General features: G+C 49.2%; 1 non-coding gene across 1 annotated transcript; it reads right to left on the reverse strand.

The window, feature by feature from the left end:
* Positions 1-5730: 5730 nt before the first annotated feature.
* TRNAR-CCG (transfer RNA arginine (anticodon CCG)) lies at positions 5731-5803 on the reverse strand. The gene has a single exon. It is a non-coding gene; the product is annotated as a tRNA-Arg (tRNA).
* Positions 5804-13408: the final 7605 nt, after the last annotated feature.

Raw genomic sequence — 13408 nt, forward strand, 5'->3', positions numbered from 1 at the left:
CCGCCGCGTCTGTCCATGACTTCTAAGCTGCGTGAGACGGCAGCACAAAATATCTTTCAAAATATCTCTCCCTTGCTTCAAACAGACCGTGGCGGCCACGGCGAATCCACGAACAATACTTGGTACGCCGACCACGTTTAGTCATAGTGGCGCCGAGTGTGCCGTTGATGCGGCACACCGTCGTCCCTACAAAACGACAGATGGGACTCCGTAAGTCCTAGCTCCAATACTGCGCATGGGCGGAAAAATAACCGATATGCGCCATGCTACCTCTAGGGATTTTTGTTCGCCTGTGCATAGGCACTTCGCTGGAGAAAGCTGTTTGCTCTGTGCGTCCCTAGGCGAATCCAAGCTGGCACGAAAGCACGGCGCGCGCGGGAAAGAAGTAGAGCGCGAGGCGATAGTTGTTCATTGTTTCGCGATTGTAGCATATCAAAATATGACAATCGCAAGGGGATGAGTCTGTCTGACTCGGACTACATCAATGCCAAAGCATTCGTCCTGCCGATGTATTAGATATTGTCACGTGGTGGTGACGTTGAAGAACACAGTAGCAAATACTGTGAAAGACAAAACTAACTTTTATTGGGCGAACCTGTGCCCACAAAAACAGGCTACACTTACAGCACAACGATAGCGGCGAACACGGTCGCCGATCGTCGAAAATCTGATCAGCGGGTCAAGTGCGTCGGCTTTTATACATCGGTCGTCGAATGTCCCGGATTAACCACTGGGACCCGCATGTATTCCACAAAGTTCTACGCTATTCACGTCGCACATAGATGCAATCAGATTACACAAGTTGCGGTGAAAGACAATGGACGGGCCATCGATAACATTCCAGAAACTTCTTTTACATGCAGGCGCGTCTTGCGCTGTGCGATAACATTTGTTAGGCGGCGAAACGTGGTCGCCCGATAAAGTTAAGTACGTGTGTCAATATCAATGTAGGTGGGCAGATTGCCTAAACAAAACTCCTGTAACGGTGTGGAGGCACGTTTATCTAGTACCCGTCAGAAGGACAAACTAAAAAAAAGAAGCGTCGTGATTTATTTATATAGCCATGGACTAATGTGTACATTCGGTTACGTGATACATATTGTTACGTAGGATGACACCGACGAAAAGCTATTTACACGTATATTTACAAGGCGATACGCCACAGTTGACCAAGCGGCAACAGCCCGCGCTAGCTTCCAATCGTCGTCCTCGTCTTCTTCCTGCTCGGCTCTTCGTCATTGGAAATACTACCCCGTAGCACTGCCCCCGGCGGCAAAAGCGCTTTCCCGGAGCGACGAAAGGCCGGACGCTGAAGCAGTGTAGTAGCTCTTGAGCCTACTGACGTGCACGACATCACTAGACGCCAGAGTAGATGACGTGGTTGAGCTCACAGGAGCAATTTCGTACGTCACAGGCGTCACCTGGCGCAGCACGCGGTAGGGCCCTGTGTATTGCGAAAGGAGCTTTGCGGAATGTCCGACGTGACGAGAGGGGGACCACAGGAGCACGAGTGCACCAGGTGAAAACTGTACGTCACGGTGGCGGGCGTTGTACTGACGCTGCTGCGTGGTTTGCGAGTCCGTCAGTCGAGCACGGGCAAGCTGGCGTGCATGGTCGGCGAGGGCGATGGCGTCGCGCGCATACTCGGTTGTTGAGGTCGCAGCAGGAGGAAGTACCGTGTCAAGGGGCAAGGTCGGTTCGCGACCGTAGAGTAGATAAAATGGAGAAAATCCGGCGGTGTCGTGCCGGGAAGAAATGTAAGCAAAGGTGACGGAAGGAAGGGCAACGTCCCAGTCGTGGTGGTCCTTCGAAACGTACTTGGACAGCATGTCGGTAAGAGTACGGTTTAACCGCTCTGTCAGGCCATTGGTTTGAGGATGGTATGAGGTAATCCGCTTGTGTTGAATAGAGCAGGAACGCACAATGTCGGCGATAACTTTCGAGAGGAAGTTACGACCACGGTCAGTAAGCAGCTGTCGCGGGGCGCCATGCACTAAGATAATTTCACGGAAGAGAAAGTCCGCGACGTCAGTGGCGCAACTGGTAGGGAGAGCCCGCGTGATAGCGTATCGGGTGGCGTAATCAGGTGCGACGGCTACCCATTTGTTCCCAGAGGATGACGTGGGAAAGGGACCAAGGAGGTCTAATCCAACACGAAAAAACGGTTCCACAGGGACGGTGATCGGCTGCAGATGACCGGAAGGTAGCACCTGAGGCGTTTTCCGACGCTGGCAGGGATCACAGGCAGCAACATAGCGTCGGACGGAGCGAGCGAGACCAGGCCAATAGAAGCGGCGGCGGACGCGGTCGTACGTGCGGGTTACCCCAAGATGTCCTGCAGTGGGTGCGTCATGCATCTCAAAGAGCACAGTCTGTCGTAGATGTTTTGGCACGACAAGAAGAAGATCAGGGCCATCAGGGAGGAAGTTCCTTCGGTACAGAATGCCGCCCTGGAGGACATATCGGCGAACGGATGCGTCGGTAGGTGTAGAGCGCAGACGCTCGATGAGTACTCGCAGCGAGAGGTCTCGGTACTGCTCATCGGCGATGTTAGCGAAGGCAGACACAGAGAAAATGCCGTCGGCGGTAGTACTGTCGGCGTCGTCAGGCTCGTCTACCGGGTAGCGAGACAGGCAGTCAGCGTCCTTATGGAGTCGGCCAGATTTGTAGGTGACAGAGAACGAATATTCTTGGAGGCGTAAGGCCCAGCGACCAAGTCTTCCTGAAGGGTCTTGCAATGAGCATAACCAACAAAGCGCGTGATGGTCTGTGATAACGGAAAAGGGTCGGCCATATAAGTATGGGCGGAACTTCGCAACCGCCCAAACTAGGGCCAGACACTCACACTCAGTGATGGAATAGTTGCGCTCCGCGGGCGAGAGGAGCCTGCTGGCGTAAGCGATAACACGGTCGTGGCCACGCTGGCGTTGTGCCAGTACTGCGCCAATTCCGTGACCACTGGCATCAGTACGGACTTCGGTAGGCGCAGAAGGATCGAAATGGGCCAGAACGGGAGGCGTTGTGAGAAGATCGATGAGAAGCGAGAATGCAGAGGCCTCGTTATCGCCCCACTGGAAAGGGGCGCCTTTTTTCAAAAGCTCGGTTAGTGGTCGTGCTATGGCCGAGAAATTTTTGACGAAACGGCGGAAGTACGAGCAAAGGCCGATGAAGCTGCGCGCATCCTTGACACACTTCGGAACAGGGAAGTGCGTAACAGCATGGATCTTGCCTGGGTCCGGTTGCACTCCGTTCGCGTCAACGAGATGTCCAAGGACGGTAATCTGGCGACGGCCGAATTGGCACCTCGATGCGTTGAGTTGCAGACCGGCTCGCCGAAAAACGTCCAGGACTGCTGAGAGGCGCGCGAGGTGCGTAGCGAATGTTGGGGAGAATACTATAACGTCGTCCAAGTAGCACAGACACGTGGACCATTTGAAACCGTGAAGAAGGGAGTCCATCATGCGTTCAAAAGTGGCAGGAGCGTTACATAGGCCGAACGGCATCACCTTGAACTGATAAAGACCGTCGGGTGTTACAAAGGCAGTCTGCTCGCGGTCGAGATCGTCCACGGCAATCTGCCAATAGCCGGAGCGAAGGTCAATAGAGGAGAAATAGCGAGCACCGTGGAGGCAGTCAAGGGCGTCATCAATCCGAGGTAGGGGATACACGTCCTTTTCGTTAACCTTGTTAAGGTGCCGATAATCCACGCAAAAGCACCATGAGCCATCCTTCTTTTTTACCAGCACAACCGGTGACGCCCATGGACTACATGACGGTTCAATGATGTTCTTGGCAAGCATTTTGCGAACTTCGGTGTGAATAACTTGACGCTCAGCCGCTGATACTCGATACGGGCGGCGATGAATAGGAGGGGCATCTCCGGTATTAATGCGATGTTTAACAGCTGTTGTTTGGGCCAAAGGACGATCGTTAAAGTCAAAAATATCTTGGTAGGAAAGCAGAACGCGGTAGAGCGCACGAGCGTGCTCGGACGGCAGGTCGGGTGCAATCATTTTCTGTAAGTCGGCGATGGTACAAGTTGCCGACTGCGATGGTAGAGGAGGATCGGGTGAAGTGTCGTCTACTGAAATCGATGCTACAGAGTGATCCTAGAATGAGCAAAGTTGGGCCAGAGACATCCCGCGTGGCAGCACTTCTGTCGTCAAGCCTAAATTGACCACTGGCAGGCAGACGCAATTCGCCGTAATAGATAAAACTGTATGAGGTAGTGAGATCCCGTGTGTAAGGAGGACGTCTTGCATAGGAGCCGCGATGTAGTGACCGTCGGGCACTGGTGGGCATGACACCAAGTCAACGTAAGTCAGCGCCGAAGGTGGCAAGCGAACGAAGTCGACGGAACTGAGGCGAGTAAGGTGTTGTTCAGCGGGATCCAGAACAGGCAGGTCGAGGCGGAGAGTACTGGCGGAGCAATCGATGAGAGCAGAATGTGCGGAGAGGAAGTCGAGGCCGAGGATGATGTCGTGGGGACAGTGGGCGATGTCTGTGAAAGCACGGTAGTGGAGCGATCAGCGAAGGAGACGCGGGCGGCACACATACCAATTACAGGGGCTGTTCCGCCATCGGCGACACGGACAACGGGCGTCGTGGCGGGCGTGATTATTTTCCTCAGCCGGTTACGAAAGTCCGCGCTCATTACCGACAAATGCGCCCCAGTGTACAGGCTGATCCAGTCCTCGACGTCTTCCCCATCTTTTGCCGAGAATACGCCAGGATCACGGGGAGCGGAGAGGGTGATGTAGGTCGTCGAAGTGGCAGCAGGTGTCGGAGCCGGCGGAGTCGGGTTGTCGTCGCCGGGAGCCATGAAGGAAGGCTCGACGTACCGTCCACTGCGAAGCTCCGTGACGAGGTACAGGGAACGTCCACCTCCACCAAATATGTTACGTAGGAAGACACCGACGAAAAGCTATTTACACGTATATTTACACGGCGATACGCCCCAGTTGACCAAGCGGCAACAGCCCGCGCTAGCTTCCAATCGTCGTCCTCGTCTCCTTCCTGCTCGGCTCTTCGTCATTGGAAATACTACCCCGTAGCAATATTATAGTGACAGCGCGAGCCTTGTCCTGACTGCGGGTAGGAAACGCACGAACACGTTAAGGTTACTGAGCCGCAACCTTTCTCCTAATTTTACTCCTTTTTTATTGAATGGGAAGAATAAAGAACGCCTGTACGCATAACTCACCAGTCCCAACAGAAGCAAATACTCCGTTGAAAATTTCAACACGATAAGCCAGCCCGTGTATCTGCACTATCAGAAAAATAAAATAAAGAATCTATTCAACACCATCGCACATGCTGGCCACTAAGGCATCAGTAATTGATATCCTGATTGGCCACCATGAAAAATTATTGGTAACACGGCCCTGCTGGACCGCTGAAACAACTCCGATGTAGCTCATGTCACCCACCTCGGAGCATGACCGTGGTCTGAAGGGGCGTCCCATGAAGACAAGCGGACATGTAGCAGCAGATTGTGCACGTTGCATGAAAATTAATGCCGCACCAGTCCAACAAAAAAAAACTTCCATCCACAAAATCCGTGACAGGACTAAAACTTGTGTTTACCTGATGCCAAATAATGCGCCTAATTAATTCGGCTGGTTACCTGATGCCTAATAATGCGGTTAATTCACTTGGCCCCACGTCTAGGAACCACAGGCGTTCCATAAATGCAACGCTGTCCCATGCAGCAAGAAAAAAAAAACTCGACGTCCGCGACAGGACTCGAACCTGCAATCTCCTGATCCGGAATCAGGCGCCTTATCCATTAGGCCACGCGGACATGCTCAACATGCCGGTGCACGCTGATAAACAGTGTCACAGTAGGAGTGATAAAGAGTAGCCCTTAGCATGATCCATTGAAATAGATAGAGGGCGCAATATTCCCCGAAAGAAATCGTTGTTTTGAGGGGTATGGCTTACAGGCTGCCTTCGCAGATACGCGCCACTTATTTGCTTTCGAGACGAAGATGAAGATGAGAGCAAGTTTAATCAATAACAAATTCATTCCTAGTCATGCGATTTGTTTAGGTAGTTTTCCTCCATAGTACAGGAGCTGAGATAAATTTTTCATCCTGCTTGGTGGTCTGCTAACCATTTCCTTAATACAACCGTTCTCATTCAAAATTCCTTCATCTTGGCGCGTAGCGCTATAGAGGAAGGCCGGACTTCTCCGTGTACTTAGATTTAGGGGAACGTTAGCGAACCCCAGGTGGTCAAAATTTCCGGAGTCCTGCACTACGGCGTGCCTCATAATCAGAAAGTGGTTTTGGCACGTAAAACCCCAAATATTACATTATTACATTTTGACGGCATCCACAAATAATGATAATAGAAAGAATTACGAGCATTCAGCGCTTTCTTTTTTCATTTGTGCTCCGGCGCATGCGACGCGTTGCCTGATGAGCATTGCTCAATTCCAGTAGATATGTCTATATCTACCCATAGCATCTCCCAGTTCTCTGTTTCCACCAAGCACTTCAAGAAAGCGCATAAAAAAGCGCGGACACGCAGGCGCAGGCGCAGAGAATGTTTGCCTGCGAACGCCTGCTAGCGCAGAAACCAGCGCCTTCCGCTGTGATTCGTGGAGTCGCAAAACAGATGTTCGAGAGTGTCGGGTACTTGGCGGCGTTCACAGTACGGGCTGTCCCCACGGTCGATTGAGATGTGCATAGCGTCGAAGGAAGGCGATGCCCAGGCAAATTCAATGAAGCGTGCTTGGTTGGCATCGCTTGAAACATAAGTATCGTTGTATTAGCAAATAAATATGCTCCCACAATAGCAAAAAAAAAAATCCTACGATTACCTCATTGAGAAAAGGCTTCGTGAACCATAAGAAACATCCCAAGAACTGTAAATCCCGCTCTTACTTAGTGCGCCACAAAAGAATCAAGAACATTAGAGAAGGGTGGCGAGGCCTCCTTGAAGCTCTCCTAACACCCGGGCATGACGTCATGGCATTTGACGCCGTCTTCTCGAACTTAATTTGTTTTATCGGTACAGATGAACTATATTGTAGCGTTAAAGTGCCAAAAACTGGACTTAGCGAGCTTCGAGAAGCTTTCCTTCAATAAAATGGCTCCGACACGAAAAAATACTTTGAAATATGCGTGAAGTCACGCTGGCGTACTAGCGCTGAGGTTTCGGCGCGAAGAGTTAAGAATTTGAACTGAGACCTTCATATGTTTTGCGAACAAACCTATTGCCGCAATAAAAAAAAATGGAGATTTTGAAGAATAACCTGTAAGTATAAGCTCATTAAGTGTTTTGTCTCTTTAAGCTTTTACATTGAGCAGCGTTATCGGACATGGGTTGCCTCAGCCTTGGCTGCATGCCAAGCGATTATTTTTGAGGGCTGCCTTTTTGCCACTACGCACAGGTTCAACCCGGAGAACAAACCGAACATCCACCCGATCAGTTTCCAGCCGTTCGGAAAAGGCCCCAGGGCATGCCTAGGGCGAAGTTTCGCTCTCCTCGAGATGAAGCTTATTTTGTGTAAAGTTCTCGCCAGATTCAAGCTTTCCGGGGATGAGGTACACCACGAGGTGAGCGACAAAATTCTCACGCCTTTGCTCGTCGGCATTCATGGTGTCATATCACGAAAAATTGATAAAAATTGCTAGCTTTGTTCTCAATTCATCCTCGTCCATCTTTCGGTTTGGATTTCGTAACCAAGCAACCAGCACATAAGCAATATCAATCAACGTAATATTTTCCTGCCTAGGTGGACATAATAACTAACATCGTGTGTTTTATAGCTTCCGTGCGCAATAACAGCGTGTGGTTCCTTGAGATCCTATGTAAAAAGCGGTGCTTCTATATATGGCCACAAGGGATTATTGGATGTGGTTGGTACAAGGCCCTATCCATGGTCCATACAATAGTCACTTTATTAGAAGAACAGCACAGGCATATTGCCTTCCAAATGCAGTCGGACGTCTTAACGAAGTCTGCAACAGGAGACGTTTGATACGCTACACAATTCCAAGAATGCTTGCCTACTCATTCAAGTGTATGTTTTCACACCAGTGCGCTGTATTGGTACAAAATGAAATTTAATTACTGTCTGTGCTTTTTCAGAATGGGCTTCAGCTGAGCTCTGCTTTCATTGCTTCTTTCTCCCCAAGTGGAGTCTGGATAAAGCTGGAGAAGTCAGAAGTGTGTTCAGAAGAACTGTGATTAGCTTTATTCTATTTAGTTGTCACCAGAGCCCGTGCCATATTTTCGATTAGTTTTGTATGGTCTAGATTGCTGTGTATCCTTGTTTTTTTTTTCGCTTTATGTCTTTTGTATTTTGGTTGTGCTCGTAGCTAGCTTTTCTTTTGTTTTGTTTTGTTTTTGTACTTTGCTTTGGTGTTGTAGCCTCCTTTTGTGTTGTAGTTTGCTTTTGTTTTGCAGCTTGCTTCAGTTTATATCTGGCCAACCTTGCTTTTTTTTAGTACTTTTCGCGGACTGCCGGGCTTGGGCTCACCGCTTTTTGAATTTGTACTATATTCATGAAATAAAGTGTATTATTATTATTATTATTATTATTATTATTATTATTATTATTATTATTATTATTATTATTATTATTATTATTATTATTATTATTATTATTATTATTATTATTATTATTGAATGAGGTTTTATTATTGATAGACAACATATAGTACAAGGCAATATTACACAGGAGGAAGTCCCGAGGTCAAAGACTGTAATGGGACCTCCTGTACAGCGTATAAGTAAAGATATAAACAACAACAGTTGCAACAAATAGTGTAAAATATTTAAAAGATAACAAACTTAGTATTGCTTTAGGTTTGGCAGTACTATACAAATCAGCTGCAGACATGCTAGTAAAAAAGTATAATAGTTATTATTACATTCGACTACTTACAGATCTATAACGCCATTATGAAAATAAATTGATTATGAGACCTTACCAAATAAACTTTTATTTTTGTTGCGTAGCCAAATGTACATTTGGAAGGGAAGAAAGGGGAAAAAATACTTAACTAAGTGGTTGCAGATGATAAAATGTGGTAAATTGAAATGGTTTACATAACTTAATAGTAGGAGGTAGTGTGTTACAAAAAGAAACGGACGAAAAGTGCACACTCTGCTTACCATAATTTGTGTGTACCATGGGAAGAGTAACGTTATTGTTTAGTGCAAATCACGTAAGATTAGTATTCATTAGACAAGGTTGAGATATCCGTTTGCTTTTGTTTTGTAGTTTGCTTCAGTTTATAGCTGGCTAAACTTGCTTGTATTTTTTTTAAGTACTTGTCGCTGACTGCAGGGTACAGCCCGACAAGCCTTCATGGCTTGGGCTGAACGGTCTTTGAATTTGTACTATTTTCATGAAATGAAGGATATTATTGTTATTATTATTTACCACTTTTTTTTCATGATACAGGCGGCCAGATTCCTTTACATCTGGATACGAAGTTGCCGTTTGAACTAGTCGACGCTCGAAAGGTGCACAAGAAAACATCATCCAATGCAATTATATTAATTGTACGTTCTTGACATACACATGATCAGCATACACGGCGTTTTTTATCAAGTCTGTCAAAGCTTCCTAGCTGGAGCAATAAAAACTGTAAACTCGTAGTTTCTTCCATGTGACAATATTATCAACAACGGGCGCCAGAAAACGGGTGGTATATTAAATTTTTTTCACTAATAAAGTAATCATAATTATATGACTTTCGTTAGTGCCGTTCGGCGGCCCTTCACAATGGAACTCTTGTAGGTGTTGTCCATAGGATAAGAAAGCTGTTTTCGAGAAGCCCAAAAAGTGCTTCTCAGGCCCTGGGGCTATACAGATTACGTGTGCAAACAGTTTGGCTGATTAAGTTTGGCAACGTCTCCAAGTCAATATTACGCAAGACGAACCATCTGAATAATTTTATACTGTTTATTTAGTGAATTACGCGGTCGTGTCTACTCTTAGTAAGCCGGATAGTATCGTCGGTACGCACGTACAGTGTACACATACACTGTGTCGCAAGAATGACTCCCATCGCAAGAATGACGCAAGGCAAGAATGACTCCCATCGATTAGGCGCCATATTGATCGCTTGCAGTTCGATCTAGACAAAGGAGGGTGAACATTGGTACTGAAGAAACTTAGTAGTTTCCACTTTATGCATCCGCCGGAGGTCAGAACACCGCCAGCACTGCCACCTGTAAGGTTTCCTCCCATGCCATGTGAATGTGTACCCCATGTTGCGGACCGCCATTGGTTTTATTTATTATCGCCTGGCTGTGGTCTTCCATAATGCCAGCATAGAGTAGTATCTTCGGCGGGCGCAGGTCTTTCCATGCGGCACGCGAGGTGATACGCATTTTACCGTGAAGTGTCGCATTTGTTGCCACTGTTTTGAACGTTCCCTTCTCTTATCATTGCCATGCAATAAAATCGCTGCAAAACATGGGACTCAGGTCTGGGTGGATTGGGTACCAGGCCACGCGGGCAACCCTGGCAACGAGTCTGTGTGCAGTACTGCTCGTACTTTTTTCCTTCTTTGCTGGGAGATCAGGATCGTACGTTGGCTGAGGCATCTGCCGCCCAGCCCAGGGCGCTAAGAGAATGAATCCAACGAAACAAACGACAGGTACACCAGCACTCACGAGCAAGGAAGCGATAGTCTTAGCGCTCGAGGAGTGGCGAGCGTACGTTCCTGTACTTGAGGTCATACCCCTCATGCTCTCGGCTTTCCCAGGCCTCTGAGATGACCCACTTATGGGCAAAGGTTCGTGTTCTCAATGGTTCGGTTGGTTCTCTTAGGCGGAGCCTCCGAGAACCCAATTGAGGACAAAGCCGTTGGTTTGGACGCACACACAAGACTTTTAATCAAACAAAAAAAAGAATAAAGCAAACAGAAAGAAAATAGCAAGCATGCTTAAAATACACACTCAAGCGGACATTGCGGTAAAGAACACACATATAGGACTTGCACGAGGTTAACGAGGGCGCGAGTCCGGGCTTGCCACGAGGGCGGGGACGCGTCGCAGTCTCGACGCGGCAACGCGGCGACAAGCTAGCAGAAGGAGTGGCGCCGGCCTCACCAAAGGTCGCGGCGTAGGTTGACCGACCGGGCGCCGGGAGCGCGCCAGCTCTGGCGAGGCGAGGTAACGTTGGCGGCTTTGTGGCAGGAGTGGACGGCGGCGGCGTTCTGGCCGGGCAGAGAGCTCGGGCCCGTAGCCCGACTGCTCCCCTCTCGCCCACGGGCACGGAAGCTCGAACGCCGGCCTCGGGTAGCAGGCGGCTCGGCAGGCGGGGGTGGCGTTCTGGCCGGGCAGCTGGATGTAGAACTCGGGCCCGAAGCCCGACTGTTCCCGTCCTGCCCACTGGCGCAAAAGCTCACCGGCCTTGAGGAGCCGCCGGCACGCTCAGGTAGACGGGCGACGCACAGGAACAGGTTGGCAGGAGGCCCCGGGCGGGTGAAGTCCTGGTGGGCTCGGGTCCGGAACCCGACGGCCCGTCTTCAACGCCCGCTCCGGTGGTTGACCTCCTCCTGCCGTCGTTTCCTGGGACTCTCCTGGCGTCTCCCCGGCGTCTCCCTGCGTGTCCTCTTGCGTGTCGCCCCCCTTCTGCCAGCGCACCACGCTTTTTCTTGTGGTCTGGCCGATTTGGCATTTTCGGATTGGCTGCCCGACGCCCCGTGGTCTATTCTAATTGGTTGCTTTTTTCCTTTTTGTTGTCTTTCCTGCGCCGCGCGTTCACGTGCCGGGCGCTCTTCGGCGTCGTCCTTTTTCGTCCTTCCAGCTCGGCGCGCGTGCACTCAGCGTCGTCTGCTCTCGAACGTCCCGAGCCCCGCACCACGTCGCGCACCACACATCACAGCCTCCAAGATGCCCGTAATCGCCATCGTGGTACAGCGAAAACTCTAGAGAAGTGGATCTCTCCGCCCTCGGCGGTGGCCAGCGCTGCCCTGTGGGACAACACCCCGAAGACTGACGTCGCTAGGCCTTCAGCGGCGATGCGGGTTCGCCTCCATCCCCCTCTCCTCTAAAACCCTACCCATCTCCCCAAACCAGAGCATAGACCACAGAACCATCGTTCTTTCAATAAAATTGATTCATTCATCATATTGTGCTATCCAGATCGCAGACTGCTCTTGACTGCCGATAATCGATGCTTCAATACCATACTTGTCACTACAGCCAAGAGATCAACTTTGTCAAGAGCTTTCCTCTTGGCGGCTGATAGTATATTGTGACGTCCTTCTTAAATAAAATGGCCTTCCTCCTCTAGCATTACTATCTATATCTTTTTATTTCGTGTGCCCGGCGTACCGTGAGATCAATAGAATGATCGCGCTCTTTTTCAAGGTTTCAGTTAATACTCAGTATGCCGGGCAGTCAGCGATTGATTGTCGCTTCCAGACTGCGGTTATTTCAGCTTTCACCGGATCAAAGTCAAAAGAAGCTTTGAAGGAAGACGTTTCTTTTTTAATAACTTTAAGCACTGTCACTTGGTTAGATAGAAGTAGAAAGGACTCATTGATGGAAGCACTCTACCCGATAAGCACCATGGGATCTGACAGCCGAAAACTTTCGTTCAGAATACGATTTGTTTATTCTTTCCTTAGTACTGCTGAACAAAAGTAATTTAAGAATTAGGGCACCAGCACACGCATTGACACACCAGCACACCACTGCATTGACAGAACGCATTATTATCTAGAGGCCACAAACCCGGCGAGGTCGGCGGCCAGGTCGCTGATCCACATTGTCCTATCCACTGGTCAGGAAAGTTTTCATCGAGGAACTACCGGCCCTTACGGAAGACTATATGACGGTGCTTCATAGTACCGGAATTATACCTGCACTGTGCGGGATGCTCAGAGGCAGCTCAGGCACAAACTCGGACACAACAGCTTTCGAAACGTGTTCTTTATATCTGTCACCTCGTCAAGTTTAATGAATAAAGGGGAAACTGAGAAAGGGAGGAGGGGCGGTCATCCTGTATAATGCCACATCACGCATTAGCTGCTTACCTGACATAGCACTTGCGTTAGCATAGTCACTTCCAGCTGTTATCTCACCAGTACTACAGTATGATTCCTACAAAGCTAATCTATATCAAAGCAAAGAACATTCTGCAAAACTTCGGGCAGAACTCACCTACGATTGACTGTCTATCCACGTATGCGAATACCCAAAACGTATAGTATGAGGCACGTACCACCTTGAAGCTAGCTCCTCTCTCACACTTCTCTTTGGACACGCGGCGCTATGGAGTGTTGCCACCGCAAAGTCCACGCGAACGTCCTTGCGTGGCCTCCGAGATCGCGCAGCCTCCGAGATTGTACCGGCGGTGGGCCGGTGCATATGAGGCGTTACTGCCAGCCAAGCATTTATATCTTCTACAAATAGCGCCTAGCCCGATTTT

The sequence above is a fragment of the Dermacentor variabilis genome, chromosome 1 (assembly GCF_050947875.1).
Source record: "Dermacentor variabilis isolate Ectoservices chromosome 1, ASM5094787v1, whole genome shotgun sequence".
In the NCBI taxonomy this organism is placed as follows: domain Eukaryota; kingdom Metazoa; phylum Arthropoda; class Arachnida; order Ixodida; family Ixodidae; genus Dermacentor; species Dermacentor variabilis.